We start from the raw sequence: 16,669 nt of genomic DNA, 5'->3' as shown, positions 1-16,669 counted from the left end.
GTAAAAAGGCTTTAAAAGTTTCTTGCCTATTGGGCGACAACAATATGTGAGACACATTACGCGCATACTACGGACAATAAATCGGATTATTCACCGAGATCTGGGCAACTGAAGATGATCCAGGAAAAAAAAGAACCCCTTTGTATGTTTTCTTCCTCATAGCCTGAAAAACAATAAACAACTAAACCTCTCTCATCTTCATGGACTAGAAAGCAATGATTCGCGCCTACACTTTCCCTTCTGCCCGCTGGAGCCCACCCCAGGTAAAAAGGCCCTGCCGAAGAGTGGAGGTTAACCGCATTGCGTCAGTTAGTTGCGCGTGTAACCTTGATCGCCCACCAAGTTCTGAAGGCAGCCCGTGGCCCGGCCCTTCCTTCAAAGGTAGTAAAGCGCAACAACCCGCGCCAATATTGTGACGTGGCCCATCAAGTTGAAAAGAAAGAGGTGCGACGGGGATTTTATTCCGATTCTGCTGCAAGAGTGAGTCTTGTCTTTGATCGGAAATGTGTGGAGAGACAATTGATTGTCAGTTCACTAATTCTACTAAGGTGGTTGCACCAAATACGGATATGAGACCAATAAGACCTACGTTAACTAGATTAGAGCCGCTATATATACAGGCCGACGTATCAGATTAAGTTAAGGGGTCTAAGGACCTTTAACCTTTTAAAATTTTGTACTTTTTGGAAAAATCACATGTTATACATAATTTACTTCTGAACAACTTGATTCCTTATTTATTATGATACGCAAAAAACTTTTTAAGCTGTCGTAAAAATGCGTAACCTTTCCCCATAGAGATTTATGTTAACAGCAGCTGATTAAACCTCTTTTTCTCAGGTGTCGGTTTCTTGTTTTGCGCGCGTGATGTTTCAGAAAGTTTTTTATATATTTCCGTAAAACTTTAAATGAATGTTTGTCTGGTCTATTTTTATGACCTGATCCTAAATTTTAACTAAAAATGAAAGTTAATTTAAAAAAAAAATATTTTTGCCCAAAATTTTGGAACATTTTGATATTAACATATAAAATTTCAAATAAATAAATAAATAAATAAATAAATGAATAATTTAAAAAGAAAAAAAATAAACTAAGTTTCAGTTCATAAAAATAAACCAGACAAACATGCATTAAAAGTTTTACGGAAATATATAAAAAACTTTCTGAAATATCACGCACGCAAAACAAGAAACGGGCGAAATCGGCACCTGAGAAAAAGAAGCTTAAACAGCTGCTATTAACATAAATCTCGATAAGGAAAAGTTACGCACTTTTGCGATAACTTGAAAAGTTTTTTGTGTATGGTAAAAAATAAGGTATCAAATTGTTCAGAATTAAATCATGTAAAGCATATATTTTTTCCAGAAAGTCGAAAATTCTGAAGGTTAAAGGTCCTTAGACCCCTTAAGCCATTTTGTATCGGATTTTCATTGTTGCGGAGCCAGGGTTACCAGAGCAAAAATTTGGATTTTGGGCCAAATTGACCCAAAATACTATTTTATTTAATAAACAATTCACGTGCCGCTAATAATTTCTCCTGTGAAAAATCACCAAACGCGATAACTGGCCAGAAAAGACAACCACTCAAAAACGTGCTCCGATCCAAAATGGCTGATCTTCAGCTGATGCGTCGGCTCGTATGTATTTACCTACGCGCCTTACCCCAAGTATATCGTGATTTAATCGTCATCAGAAAGCCTAACTGATGATAGTGTCATCAACTAATCTTATTTTGCAGTAAATTTTATTTCGTTGTGGTTCACTGTTGTTTACCATACCAATATAAAAAGTTGCTAATGCATTATATGGTTCGCTGTGCTATGAATGGTACAATTCCAGAGAGATGTGTATTACGGAAAAAAAAGGAAATGAGGACTCTTGGAAATGAACTTTTGTAACTCAAACTCATAAAATGCCTGCATGATCGAAAAGTAGTGCAAAAACACTTGGTTCTGGCGTCGAAAATTAAGGCAAAAAGAACTCCCTTAACTACGGGCTGTAAAATTAAAGTCAATTGCCCTAGTAATGAACAAACTTCTGTCCAGGATTCAACTTGCCTATGATATCTTATGACAAGTCAAGTTTTCTAACATCGCCATGATATTTCTCTCTATCTGTCCCAACTTATTTACCATCCAGAGTAAGTTATTAAATATGCTCTCTGGACAGTAAAATCATTTAGGATAACAAAATTTATATTTTGTGCAAAGAGAAAACAATTAAGTAAAGAAAAAAGCGATAGCGAATTCATTCTCTTAAATGTAAGGCATCACGGCAATTTTCAGTTTTTAGTAAATTTTTTTAAATCCCAGAACACCTTAAATTTAAGGACATTATGTTTCAATATGTAAGCACACAGAAGTAAGGGAAACAAATTACACAAATAGATTACAGAAAAGGAATGCACGATTTTGAAGGTAAAACAGGATGGTTCTAAATTACTTTTTTTTTAAATTAAGAGGGGTTATAGTACTTATTCAGACGACAAATAATTATAAAGGAACATTGGAGCGCCTTTCACGCTGAGAAGTAGAAAGGGTGAATACAGTGAATTCCCGTTACAGTGAATACCATTATAACACAAAACGAAATATGAAATAAATTTTCAGTCCCAAATTTATTTCCATTACATTGACTGAATTCCATTACAATGAAATTCCTGTTACAAGGGATCATGTGGAAAAGATTTTTTTTTGTAAAATTTTGAAATTTTCATAACAATACATAGAAAATTTAGAGTAATAAATGGAACCCTACATATACAAACACAAGCTATATTATTTGTGCAGGGCACCGAAAATTTTAACGACGTATTTTGTGAATACTGTTACGACAAAAGGTAATATAAAAATCAATCACATACATTCGAATCCGAGAAAATGCTTTAAATATATTAATAGGTTTTACACGAATGTTAAGAAATAACCTTAATATCAGTTATAGGGCCATTAGACTCTCGAGTTTGCTTTAAGACGACATTGAGATTTGCTTTTTGGATTCATAACGAAAACTACCAGTGTAAAATAGTCAGCGTCTAGAAAGGGTACTTATAGCAGAAATTTTAGATTTTATAGTAAAAAAATGTTCAAAGAGATTATTCAAATTAGTTGCAGTGCTGATTAATCAGTCTAACAGGATACTGATATTTGCTATACAGATACAAGACCCATAAAGACTGTCGACGGAAAATATTGAAATTGGTCTTAAGATTTCTGAAGAAGGTTCAATAATAATAACAACAACAAAGGAAAGAGAAAAGTATAAACAACTCGTAATTGGCATTTTTGAGAGGGTTTATAGGCTTGTGGAAATTTATTTATGAAGTCAGTCAAGTTTAGTGTAGAGAAATGTGTTCATCGTGTGTAGTTAGTACTTGTCAGTGTTGTAGTAGGTAGAAGTTGAACGGTATGAGCTGCATTGTTGAATGTTAGTTAAAGTAAAAATAAATGAACTTCTCATAGAACTTTCTGGAAGAAATTAGAGAGTCCACGAATATCAAAGTAAAAAAATGAAATAAATAAAATGTAAAAAAATAAAAAAACATGGCTCGAATAAATTTATAATTTTTTCGAAAATCATAAAAATGCGTATTGCCGAGTTGGATTTATTCCTGTATCCTTCTTTGAAGCATTGCGATTTTTGAAAATATAATTAATTTTTCCTTATTTTTAGACAGATTTAAAAAAAAAAGCATTGTTCAACCTAATTTGAAATTATTAGTGCAGATCACAGCATTTGTATGCGTTGTCATCTTTACTAATAATAAAGCTGAAAGTCTCAATGTCTGGATATCTCACTGTCCGAATCTCTCTGTCTGTCTGGATCTCTGTCTGTCTGTCAGGATCTCTGTGACAAGCATAGCGCCTAGACCGTTCGGCTGATTTTCATGAAATTTGGTTCAAAATTAGTTTGTATCATGGGGGTGTGCACCTCGAAGCGATTTTTAAAAATTCTATTTTGTTCTTTTTATATTCCAATTTTAAGATTGGCGAGAAATTCATCATCCATTATTTGTTAATATACAGTCGAACCAAAATGACCTTTTAATTTTCTACTACGGGCAAAGCCGTACGGGCACCACTAGTAGTTGAATAATTGAGGAACTAGAAACATCAGTGGAATTGTGAACTGATAAGTTTGTAACGGAGCGATTCAATTGCGTTCAAACACACAAATATTCTAGAAAGTTTCAAGCACTCCCCTTCAGAAAATGCAAGAATCATAGCAAAAAATGCAAAATTTTCTTCTTCAAATAGGAAGTATCATTTTCTATCATTAAGAAAGGCCAAATGTTTCCTTTCTTTGCAATAACCCAGGAAGTGGGAATCACCTGCTGTTTAATGCTCAGCCGAAGTTGCTCATCGTGTGTGGATGAGAGGAAATTACGCTGAAGAGGATTTAATTGAATCGGTGGGTGTTTTCTAGAGGTTGATTTTAGGTTGGTGTTAAAATGGTTTGGATAATATCTTTATTTGAATAATGTGTTTAATGATTCGCTTGAGTTCATCAGCTTAAAAGTTTGTTAGTTGGCGAAAAACTATTTCCTGAGAAATAAAAAAAGTGTTCTATGTGTGTCATTCTATTATTAAGTCTTGGATTTAAAGAGATAGTCTTTGGTTTAACTACTGAGACGAGGAAGTAGACTGAATAATCCTAACCAACTGAAGGAAAATTTCTTCGGATGTAACCAGTGTTGTAGTGCTAATTTTTCTTGATCGGAGTACAAGAATTGAAGGGGAGGGGGAGGGGGGGGCGCAAAAACAGTCGCTGCGTTTTGCTCAACGATCAAAATGGGGGAGGGAAGGGGATTCTCCAGAAAAAAGAATTGGTTCCTATATAAAAATTAAAAACAAAGTCCTGAATAATGTGCAAAAAAGTCACATTATTCGAACCCAATATTTCCCGACCAAATTGGTTGGGAAATCCAATATTTTTCATTTAAATTTCACATTATTATAATTAATTTAATTCAGTTTCGTAACAAAGTCATAAATAAAGTGCAAATATATGCGCAAAAATGTCACATCCGACCAAATTGGTAGCGAAATCCATTATTTTTCATTTTTATTTCAAATAAATCTTAATTTAATTGAGTTTCTTAAAAATTACCGAATAAAGTGCAAATATATATGAGCAAAATGTCCCAACCGACAAAATTGGTTGAGAAAGCCACTAAATTTCATTTTTATTTTAACATAAATTTTAACTAATTTTCATATTTTTCTGGTGATAGAGTGCGTTTAATAACAATAAATCACCAATATTACTAAATCGTCGCGTTCACTTTTTCTTAAGAATGCTTGCTCAACTTACAATCAAACAAAACCGTCCCTTACGTCAGGGGTTCTCAAAGTGGGTGCCGCGACAGGCTGGGGTGCCATGGTGATAAGTAAGGGGTGCCACTAAGTGTCCACGATGCCAAATATTCGTTGATAATTGAACAAAAAATTTTAATGATTGCTTATCAAAGTCTCGCCCCGTTTCATGTATTTTAATTTGAAAAATATATATAGATAAATAAAAACCATGCACACAAAATTCCTGTCGATTAAGAATCTTAAAAAGTCTTCATTTCATAACTCACATTTTTTAAGTGCTAACTCTGTTTCTACGTAATTTCTGGTCTTTTCAGAAAAATCATGCAAATATATAGACGTGATGTTTAACTATCGTTACGGAAGTATATACAATTTTGTTTACAAATAAATAAATAAAAAAACGTATACGTGGACAAATAAATATAGATATATAGTTCAGATAAATAATTAGGGTGTCATGAGAAAATTTTAACCGCACAAGGGGTACCATAGCTTGGAAAAGTTTGGGAGCAGCTGTCTTGCCCCATATCACATATATGTTTAAAAATCCTATCTGAGAACTCCAAAGCAAACAACTTTTGACTTCAGATTTTCCCATACCACACCACCTGTTTTAAATCCTTTAGTAAAGGCAAACCATGTTTTGATAAATTGCTTCGGGAAACAACCAGAATAAATTTAAACACTGAAATTTTTGGGAAGTAACTAAATAAATATTGATTTTAAGTGTCCATATTTTAGATTTGTTTCGAAAAATAAAAAACTCGCACAGAATATCAGCTCAAATATTATCAAGGTTACTAAAACAAGAAGAACACATGAAGAACAGGAATATCTTAACATGCACATAAAGAACACGAGAAATGCTTTACAGAAAACTATTACTTCCTTTTACAAAAAAGGAAGTATTGTATTCGCGAAAAAATTTTCACTCAAAAATCGCCCTTAATTTCCATTTTGCTCACCCCCAAATGAATGTTGAGTTTTTTTTCCGATTCGACCACATGCGGAAAAGTGCCTAAGAATGTATAGACACGCGAAATATCCATTTTGACCATCACCGAGGTAATTACAACGACTTTTCTCGTGACGTCTGTATGTATGTGTGTATGTGCGTATGTGCGTATGTATCTCGCATAACTCAAAAATGGTATGTCCTAGAAAGTTGAAATTTGGTACATAGACTCGTAGTGGGGTCTAGTTGTGCACCTCCCCTTTTGGTTGCTTTCGGATGTTCCTAAGGGGGTCTTTTGCACCTTTTTGGGGGGAAATCATTGTTAATTTCGATGTAAACTCAAGTGGCGTTATAATTTGTCGGACACTTGGCGATATATCGCCAGTCTTTTGGTCGCCAAGTTTTGTCGCCAACTTGGCGACAAATTTGGCGGAGTTTTTTTTTTTTTTGGTTTTAATTTGGCCATTGTTGGTGATATTTAGAGAATAAATATTGAATCACATTAAAATAGCGAATAATGGGGAAATGACATTAAATTGGAGTAAAAGGAAGTCATGTGATGCACACATCAGCTCGTTTTTTTATTTCAAAATGCTGATTAAATATCTAATTATTGATTGTAAAATGAAAAGAAGAAAAATAATATATGAATCATTTTTCTGTTTGAAAAATGATACTTATATGAGCCGCTTGGCATAATGAAAAAATATATTTCCGTTTTTCAATTAAAAGAAGTATTATTTTGTTGCATAAATATCAATGACAATGTGATGAACTAGTGGTTCATGCATGAAAATAAGTAGTTCGTCCAAATACAGTTATAATTGAACGAACAAATATTTTTGAAAAAATATCGAAATTTTCATTTACTATGAAATAAAAATATCAACCCTCAAATAACGTAAAGATTTTTTTTCTTTTTTTTTTTTTTTGCCGATTACAGTTAAAAATAACTTCACGCTAAAATTGTTAAATAAAATTACTCTGTGACATTCACTGTGAGTAAACTGTACATTGTATAATCGAAAACCAGAAACAATGCAGGCGATTTAAGAAAACTTTCCAAGAAGAATTCTGTAAAAGTAATTTTCCTGCCTCGCTCAGAAGCCGAGCGGAAATACAGAAGACCGACAACAGGGGGCGCATTTCCCATCCTTCGAACACTTCCCTCAAAACGAAAACGAAATCCAATTCGACTTGAGATGAAATCTTTTTGAAAGCATCAGCTAAACGACCAAACCGATTAATAACTTTTTTTTCACACTACCCGTCGCGCGAAGGTTAATTTCCTCCATGTGTTTGTGCGGTTAATATTGATGTTAACCCTGGAGCATACATTATTAACCTTTGAATAGGGGAAAAAACGGATATTAATCAAGAGTGTTTATAAAAGGTGATTTAGGCAAAATGAATCCAGTCATCGGTTTAATGAGCAGATAGGAAGCAATCGATGTTATTGATGCTTTCCGATCACTGATGGTTCACACTAATCATTCGGCGCAGACTGAGCAACAGAGATTTATATCAGGTTCAGAATGGACACTTTATCGCTTTCTAATAGTTTATGTCGCTGGGGTACATTGTGAAACGTAAGCTGGCTTATATTCAATAGAGGCAATCTACTTGTTTTGTGGTTATTTATATTTTGTTGCTTTTAAATTTAAGTACTTCGTGAATTGTGTTTTTATGTGGAGACAAAACGGTTTCAAGGTTAAGTACTCTTCCTGATAAAGATACGTCATTTGGCGCATTTTTTATTTTTGGCGATTAAAATGTATTTATGGCTAAAAAAAAAGGCTAACTGGCTAAAAAAAAATTTGGCTAAAAAACTACTTTTACTTTTTGGCTGAAAACTTTATGTATTTTGTAGCAAGTTACCGCCCTAAGCCAGGGCTAAGGCAGAAATACTTAAAATACACCACCAGCTCAGTTATTCCATTCGAGGACTGCAGTTTCGTGCTTTTTGGTGGCAGAATCCTCTTAAGGGAGCCAAGAGAGCCAAACAAACTGGTAGCTAATGTAGAGTTAGCACACCAGATGAGTGACCGCACCAGCTCATGTGATTCCTATTCCGGGCTGATGAGTGCTAAAAACTTTATGGCTAAAAAAAGTAAAAATTTCATACTTGTGACATTTAAGAGCTTCAGTAGTTCTAGATATGCGATATACTTGTAATATGATATTGTCAATCACTTTATACATTTTTTCCATTGTCGCCAAGGCAATAGAGCCCAAAAATAGTTAAAAAGTCACTGAACTAAGTGACGTATCTTCAACGGACGAGTACCCAAGGTTGTTAGCATTACAAACTTAATAGTTTTTTTTTTTTTTTTGGTCGAAGTGATCTTGTCTCGTTGAATCAAGGATATTATGATTGAGTTATTTAAAGCTTATATTTACATTTCTAGAATCGCACAAAAAATTCCATTTATGGAAAGGTGCATTTTTATTGATTTTTAAATCATTATAAAACAATTTATTTTCATTGAAAGATGTAATTTTATTGATTTTTAAATCATTATAAAACAATTTATTTTCATTGAAATATGTAATTTTATTGAATATTAAGTCATTATAAAATAATTTCTTTTCATGGGAAAGATGTAACTTTATTGTTTTTTAAATCATTACAAAACAATTCCTTTTCATGGTAAGATGTAATTTTATTGGTTTTAAATCATTATATAACAATTTCCATTCATAAAAGAATGTAATTTTATTCATTTTTAAATCATTATATTTCAAAAACAAACTCTTTTTCCTACATTAAAATTCTATTATAAATTAGAACAGTTCAAAAGAAATGTTTATTCAAATTTTTGATTTTTTAAACATTTTTCTAGTCAAATGATTACATTAACAATGCTTATGATATACGTAATGATACTAAATTAAAAATATTATTTCCTTTCTAACTTAAGATGATTTTTGCCATTTAAAAGGATGTTTGTGTAAGTAACGTAATTGATTGAAAGTTGTACTGCATGCATTTCAAAATCTTTTGAAATTTTATCAAAGCATAACATGTTTTCTGAATTTCGTTCAATTCTATATTTTGGAGAGGAACTTAGAAAAAAAAAAACATTATTGTTTTTCAGCCAAAGTCTTTAAAAACAAAACAAAAAAATAATTATGATAATTCGTTTTTACAGAAGAATTTTAAATTTTAAGTAAATTTAAATGTTACACATTAGAAAAGAGAGATGGTTTTAAACTTAACTTAAAGTATTTACAATTGATAACGGGATTTCCTTCATGAAAGGAAATACGTACGTTGTAACAAATTACGTAAGAAATGGGTTTTACAGGATGAATCTTGAGATCATCCAAGTTTGATGACTTCAGTTTTTGTAAAGAGAGAACGAACTAATATTAATATCCTTTTCTTACATTTAGTGCTTCACTAGTGTTAGACTGTAAAATTTTTCATGAATCAGGTTTAAGTAAAATCTTCAAAATGCTTAAAACAAGGTTTTTTTTTTTAACTCTTGCGTTTTAATATTTTATTTATTTATTTATTTTTTCAATTTCTCGAAACCAAATGAACGGTTTAAGAGAACAAATAGTGAGCAATAATATTCGAAAAAAAGGTCATATTTAGTTAAAAGTAAAATCAAATAAAACGAGCACAAAAACAAATGAATCCGAAATAAAATAGCAACTGTTTGAAAGGTTGCAGTTTTCAAACAAGTTTGTACAGTTAGCACACACAAAAGAAAAAAAATGCTAGTAATTTAAAGTTCGAAGTAAGTAAAAAGTGAAGAATAGTAATGAGAAGTGTGGGAAAGCGTTTATTCGTGATTAAATTTGAAATTTCAAAGACTAATTTTGAAATTTTTTTCGAGTGAAGTGTTCTGAGAATTATACTCATTAGTACTCCCCTCACACAATTTTTAATGATTTCATTAGTTTTATTTTCTTAACATATTTATTTTACAGGAAAGGGTACACAAAAGTTTGCAGAACAAAATATGGAGTAAAATATAGCTTTGAAAAAAAAAATATGTTCTTTGTTGCTTTATTTTTGTAATTTTGTTTCATGTAATCATAAGTTTTATGCAGTGTGCTCTCTCTCATAAGTGACTTAATGAAATTTAGCTAAGAATAAAATTTAAAATGCTGATAATACTGAATTCGAAATGTAGTACTAATTCCTTGTGCTCAATTTTTACTTTTTTAGCTTAATAAAAAAACATCACCTATGTCAGTGATATTAATTCAGAGAAGTGTGGTTTATAATGAAATATTATTTGAGAGATGCGTGTTTAAAAGGCTGTAAATTTGAAAAAAAAAAAGAGAGAACATTTTACGTGTAATATTGAAGAAACGATTTTATAATGAAGAGATGAAATACCTTCTTTATCTAAATATTGTTAGATCAAGTCAATATTTTGCATTATGCCCTTTCGTCACATGAAACTTTTAGGAAGCAATCATACCTTAAAAAGCAGTTATTACAAAAAAGTTCAAAACAGTATTGTAAAGTTCAATTTTTACTACTACAAATCGTAATAATTTGGACATTATTTTAAAAATTTGCAGATTTTTTTTTCTTTTGAATTGGAGTCTAAAATTATTATTGAAAAATTATTATTCATTGGATTATTACGGTCATAAGTTTTTATAATTACACATTTCACATAATTATACACTGTATTTAATGTATGTTATACAAGTTGCCTTTTATTAATCCTACTTTCATGTATTTTTCCCCGATTTTTTTTTGTACATTTTTGGCTTATGTCATTAATTTTCTAAAAGAATTTAGTATTTTACTTAACTAACCATTAAAGAACGTGATTTAAAAATTTTATTGCACCATTTCAATGCCCAATCATACCATTGTGTAGTTTCATAAAGAAAAAAGAACTGATGATAAAGTGTTAACTGCAAGGAAATCAAAAATAGGGAAAATGAACTTTTAGTGCAATGAAAATTACCAGTGTAGTAATTTAATTTTAAGAAATAAAAATACCAACTTAATAAATAAGCAAAATAAATCTTTTGATTATAACTTTGATTGAATGTAATTGATATGATATTATTTGTAAAATGTTCAGTTATTTTTTTTATTTAGTTTATGTTTAGAAATGTAATATGTAGGTTGAAATTAGATGCCCCCTTTCAGAACATATCTTTACAACAGACTTACTTTTGAAATAGAAATGGCAGAACTCTTTTTGAAAACCAGACATGTAATTTTGACTCGTTATGGTTTAAATATTTGCTTTGGATTATACAGCAAAAGTTAAAGATATATAAGTCCAAATTATCAATTAAAAACTCCTACAGAAATTTGCCATACTCACTAATATGGGTTTGATTGGGTTTTTGGTGCAAAAGCCTTGGTAGTGGACGTTAATCATTTTATTTATTTTCATACTTATTGCCTATTATATTGATATTATACTAATTTTGTATAGTAAATTTTTAACTATACAGGGTGTCCGAAAAGTCCTTGACACATTTAAAAAAATCATAGAAAACCAACAAATTGTCGAAAGAATTTGCGGCATTTCACCAACTTTTAAATCGTTTTTGTTGACATGGGAAAACATAAAAATGAATGAAAATTACTAAACGAAGAATTACAAGCATAGCATATACTGATACCCTGACTGCGAAATGCCTTTTTTCTTCTTCTTTTTTTCCCCTTTTCATTTTTTTTCCAATGTCATAAAAACTTTTGAACCTGTGAAGTATTATGGTGCAAACCGCAAATTCATGCGACAATTTGTTGGTTTTCTATGAATTTTTTAAATGTGTCATGGACTTTTTGGACACCCTGTACATTATCTGTTTGACTTATTTATTTTAATTGTCTTTGCTACTGAATACATATAGTAACGGAACCTATTTACACAAATCAATTACATAAACAAGAAAATAAGATGAAAAAGACTTTGTTACATATTATATTGATTATAAGCTGGAAAATTATCTTTGAATATCAAGAAGGCTTTCTTTTACTCAAGCGATATTTAACATGAATCATTACGTTAATTTATTATGTTTTGGATGTTATGTTATATCAAAGCCATTACAAACACTATATGACAAAGTTCACATCTTTTAATTTTCACATTTAAATGTAATACAGTAAACTCGCTGTTATACATGAGCGGTTTATCCGTGACCTTTCACACTTTTCAAAAATATTTTTTTTTCGGCGATCAACAATTCAATGTAGCTAAATTACACATATTTTAAACGTAAAGGGTCTAAGGACCCTTAATCTTCAAAAATTTTCGAATTTCTGGAAAAAAATATATGCTATGCGTAATTTAATTCTGAACAATTTGATACCTTATTTATTACCATACGCAAAAAAACTTTTCAAGTTATCGTAAAAATGTGTAAACTTTCTCCATAGAGAATAATGCTGACAGCATCTGTTTAAGCCTCTTTTTTCTCAGGTGCCGGTTTCTCGTTTTGCGTGCGTGAGTTTCTTATGTATTTTTGTAAAAATTTTTTATGCATGTTTTGTCTGATTTATTTTTACGATATGAACCTAAATTTTTAGTTAAAAATGAAGTTTATAGCTAAAAAAAAATTTCACCCAAAATTTTGGAAAAATTTTTATATTAACTTATAAAAATTAAACGAAATAAATAAATAATTTAAAATAAACAAATAAATTTAGGTTCAGATCATACAAATAAACCAGACAAACATGTATTTAAAGTTTTACGGGAATATATGAGAAACTTTTCTGAGAAATCACATACACAAAAACGAGAAACCTGAGAAAACTCAACCTGAGAAAAAGAGGCTTAAACAGCTGCTATTAACATAAATCTCTACGGGGAAAGTTTACGCGTTTTTTTCGATAACATGAAAAGTTTTTGCGTATGGTAATAAATAAGGTATCAAATTGTTCAGAATTAAATTATACATAACATATATTTTGTCCAGAAAGTCGATAATTTTGAAGGTTAAGGGTCTTTAGACCCCTTAACAAGTGCAAAATCTATGTTTAGATATTCCTATTTCTTATTCCCCCCCTTCTTTTTAATGACATCACACCTTCAAAGATCTCCGAAAATCTGACTAGTAAAAAAAAAACCCGATTTTCAGATCTTCACTACTTACTGCTTTCTATCGACGCTACTTTCCGCTTTAGATCTACACTACTTACTGCTTTAGGTATACACTACTAACTGATTTTTATATCTACCTTACGTAAACGAGTGACTGGATCAGTCTTGAAAATTCTCCCTCTCTCCCCTGTGCGTTTTTGGTTTTCCTAAGGTAATCTATTTGCACAATTTGCTCTCGCATGTGTAATCCAGTGAAATATTGAGCGATCTTTTTTTTTTTGCTTTTACATGCATTTTTTACATGCTGTTATCATTTTAACTAGGTTTTAAATGTATGCGATTGTTATTAATATTTTAAAGCTATTGCATAAGCTGGCATCATTTTTACCCAGCTTACAGATTACCCCGCGTAATTGATTATCCGTAGTTGGTGTGCCACCCTATTCCGTGGATAATCCGAAGTTTACTACAGTTTTTTGCATTCAAACTAACTCAATTAAAAAAAAAAAAAAAAAAAAAGTAATAGTCGAAACACCTCTATTGCTGCTGTAAACTATGTCACTCAAAAGCAGCTATACACATCTATGTGTTATCCAAGAATAGAAAGCGATTAAATCCTTAAACTATTTGGGGCGATACCCTTATACTCACTTTTTTTTTGCGTTTAAAATTAAACAAAAGTGTTGCATCACATGATGAACAACAAACCTGGTGATACCTGCCAACACATTTATTAAATTGTTTGATAACATTTCCAACAGCTTAAGTGATGTATGGCTAAAATGTAAATTTATTATAATTGCAGATTTTGTAAATATTTGAAATTGACATAAAATGTCCCACTAAAACATTACCGTGTATTTTTAAATTGGAGCATTTTTAGTCTCACCGTGTAAGAAAGAGTAAAAAATTATTTTTTTATTCTATTGAAATTAAAACAAAATCTCTAAATATCGAGAATGGACATTAGCTTCTAAGAGACTGAATCACTACTGCATAATTTACCGTTCAGCGATTAAAGCATGTCCAGTAATTTAGCAAAGTGTGAGATGGAATCCCCTTTGGAGTTTTCCGAGAGAAGCAAAAAGTTGTAGCTTAGAACGTGCAAAACACAATAATTGAAAAAAGTAATTTTTTTACTGTATATATTTTACATCATAATCAGAATCTGCGAACGGAATCCATATGTTCGGAATAAAAGAAGCGATTGTTTCTTTAATAACTAAGAGCAATCATATTCAAAACCTTAAAACGGACAAAAATCAGTAAATATCAAAAATAGACCGATCTACATTGGTTTCTAAAGGACTCAATTATCACTTCTTAATTTATTGTTCAGCGATTGAAACGAATCCACCAATTCAGCGAAACGTGATAGAAACCACTTTCAGAACCCTCGGAGAAAAGGAGAAAGTGATGATTGCAGATTTGAATTTGTCATTGATTTGATCAGAAAGTAATTAATCAAAATTGTGCTAATTTCAGAACACAGTATGAACAATGGTTAATTATTAATAATAATCATATTCATTTTATTAAAATTTACAAAAACCAATAAATATCACAAATGATCTGCATTAGCTTTTAAGCGACTCAATTATCACTTCATCGTTTGCCGTTCAGCGATTAAAACAAACTCAACGAAGCGTGACAGAAACGATTTTCGGAATCCTCCGAAAAAAGAAGAAAGTGATAACAGCAGATTTGAGTTTATGAAATTGATTTGATCCGAAAAAGTATTCATCAAAAATGTGCTTATATTTTAACGTAATATAAACAAAAAACTGTTAAGTGTTTAATACTAATAACAATCATATTCATTCTATTAAAATGTACAGAAAATAGTAAATATCAACAATGGACAGACTTGTATTGCCTTCTAAGCGACTCAATTATCACTTCACAACCAAGGAAAAAGTGATGATTGCAGATTTAAGTTTCGGAAATTTATTTGATCAGACAATTATTTCTCAAAACTATTATTATTTTTGAACATATGATCGAAAAAACAAAACTCATAAGTGATAGTCATTAAAAATAATCATATACATTATATTGAAATTTACAAAAACCAGTAAATATCACAAACGAACAGATCTAAATTAGCTTCTAAGCGACTCAATTATCACTTCATAATCAAGAAAAAAAACGATGATTGCAGATTTTAGTTCATTTGAGGGAATTGATTTGATTAGAAACTTATTGAATTCAAAAATAAGCACATTTTTGACGAATATGATTGAAAAAAAAACAATACTCATAAGTGATTAATCATTAAAATAATCATATTCATTCTTTTAAAACGTACACACAAATGGACTGATTTGCATTAGCTTCTAAGCGACTCAATTATCACTTCATAATTTAGCGATTAAAACGAACTCAGCAAAGCGTGACAGAAGCAAACCACTTTCGGAAAGAGAGGGAGAAAGTGAAAACGAGAGAGTCGAAGAAAGAGAGAGGAGGATCAGCTCTTACCTGCTCTACTGCTTCCTTAGTAGTGAGTGGCGCGTCACTAACCAAATGATGGTTTCACGGAAGTCCCGCTATCACTAAAGCTCCGTCCCGAAAGGAGAAGTCCAAAAAGTACTCTTCGGTTTCTCCAAGAAAAAAGCGTGACCTGTCCGACCGGCTGCCACCTCTCACTTACGATAGGCCGGTTTGCCCTCGCACGTCACTATCCGCAACCCACTTTAATTCTCACCCCGCGTTCAACAACAACAACAACAATCAAGACTACCCCGCGCGCACTTTGGCGGCCAAAAAATCGCACGGAAAGTGAAAAGGGTCTGCCGGATAGAGAAGCTTATATAGAGCCCGGTGTGATTCGTGGTTAATGTGACGTAACGTGTTCTCCTGACGTCACCACAAATGCGGATGCTCCTGGAGGTAATCGAGAGAAAGATTATAGATGTCTTGTGTGGAGGAGAAAGTGATGCCCATTCTTCCTTCTGTAATCGTCTGGGAATCTCCCACTGATTTATTCAACCGGGCTTGGGACCAGAGACTTGGGGGGAAAGTGAAATATCCGTCGCTTGCAAAAGAAATGCCACACTCGTTTTGCAACCAGATCCATTCAATTATGAGCCATTCCACCGTCACGTACGGGACAAACTGACTCGAAAACGTCACCAATATTTTGTTATAGATCTTAATATTTTAATTAATCAAGGAGTAAGAACATGTTTTAATATTTGCGTTTGATACAATACTACTCCTTAAACAGTATTATTTTTATTAAATAACTTAGTTTCTTAAAATTTATTTTATTTGCTTGCGTCATGTTCGGGACATCCAAAGTCAACCTGTGCTGTACGCATTACTGAATATTTTTGCTTTGTTAATATAACAACGAC

General features: G+C 31.7%; 1 protein-coding gene across 2 annotated transcripts in view; it reads right to left on the bottom strand.

Annotated features, from left to right (window-relative positions):
* The window catches only part of LOC129221652 (uncharacterized), a 99,384-nt gene extending 83,340 nt beyond the window's left edge, over window positions 1-16,044 (bottom strand). For both annotated transcript variants that reach the window (XM_054856180.1, XM_054856179.1), the window contains exon 1: window positions 15,792-16,044. The gene's annotated coding sequence lies outside the window, so the exon portion shown is untranslated. The remainder of the gene's footprint in view (window positions 1-15,791) is intronic.
* Window positions 16,045-16,669: the final 625 nt, after the last annotated feature.

This window comes from Uloborus diversus, chromosome 4 (assembly GCF_026930045.1).
Source record: "Uloborus diversus isolate 005 chromosome 4, Udiv.v.3.1, whole genome shotgun sequence".
NCBI classification, from domain to species: domain Eukaryota; kingdom Metazoa; phylum Arthropoda; class Arachnida; order Araneae; family Uloboridae; genus Uloborus; species Uloborus diversus.
The sequence above is the reverse complement of the archived record's forward strand: the minus strand, read 5'-3'. Positions and strand labels throughout refer to the sequence as shown.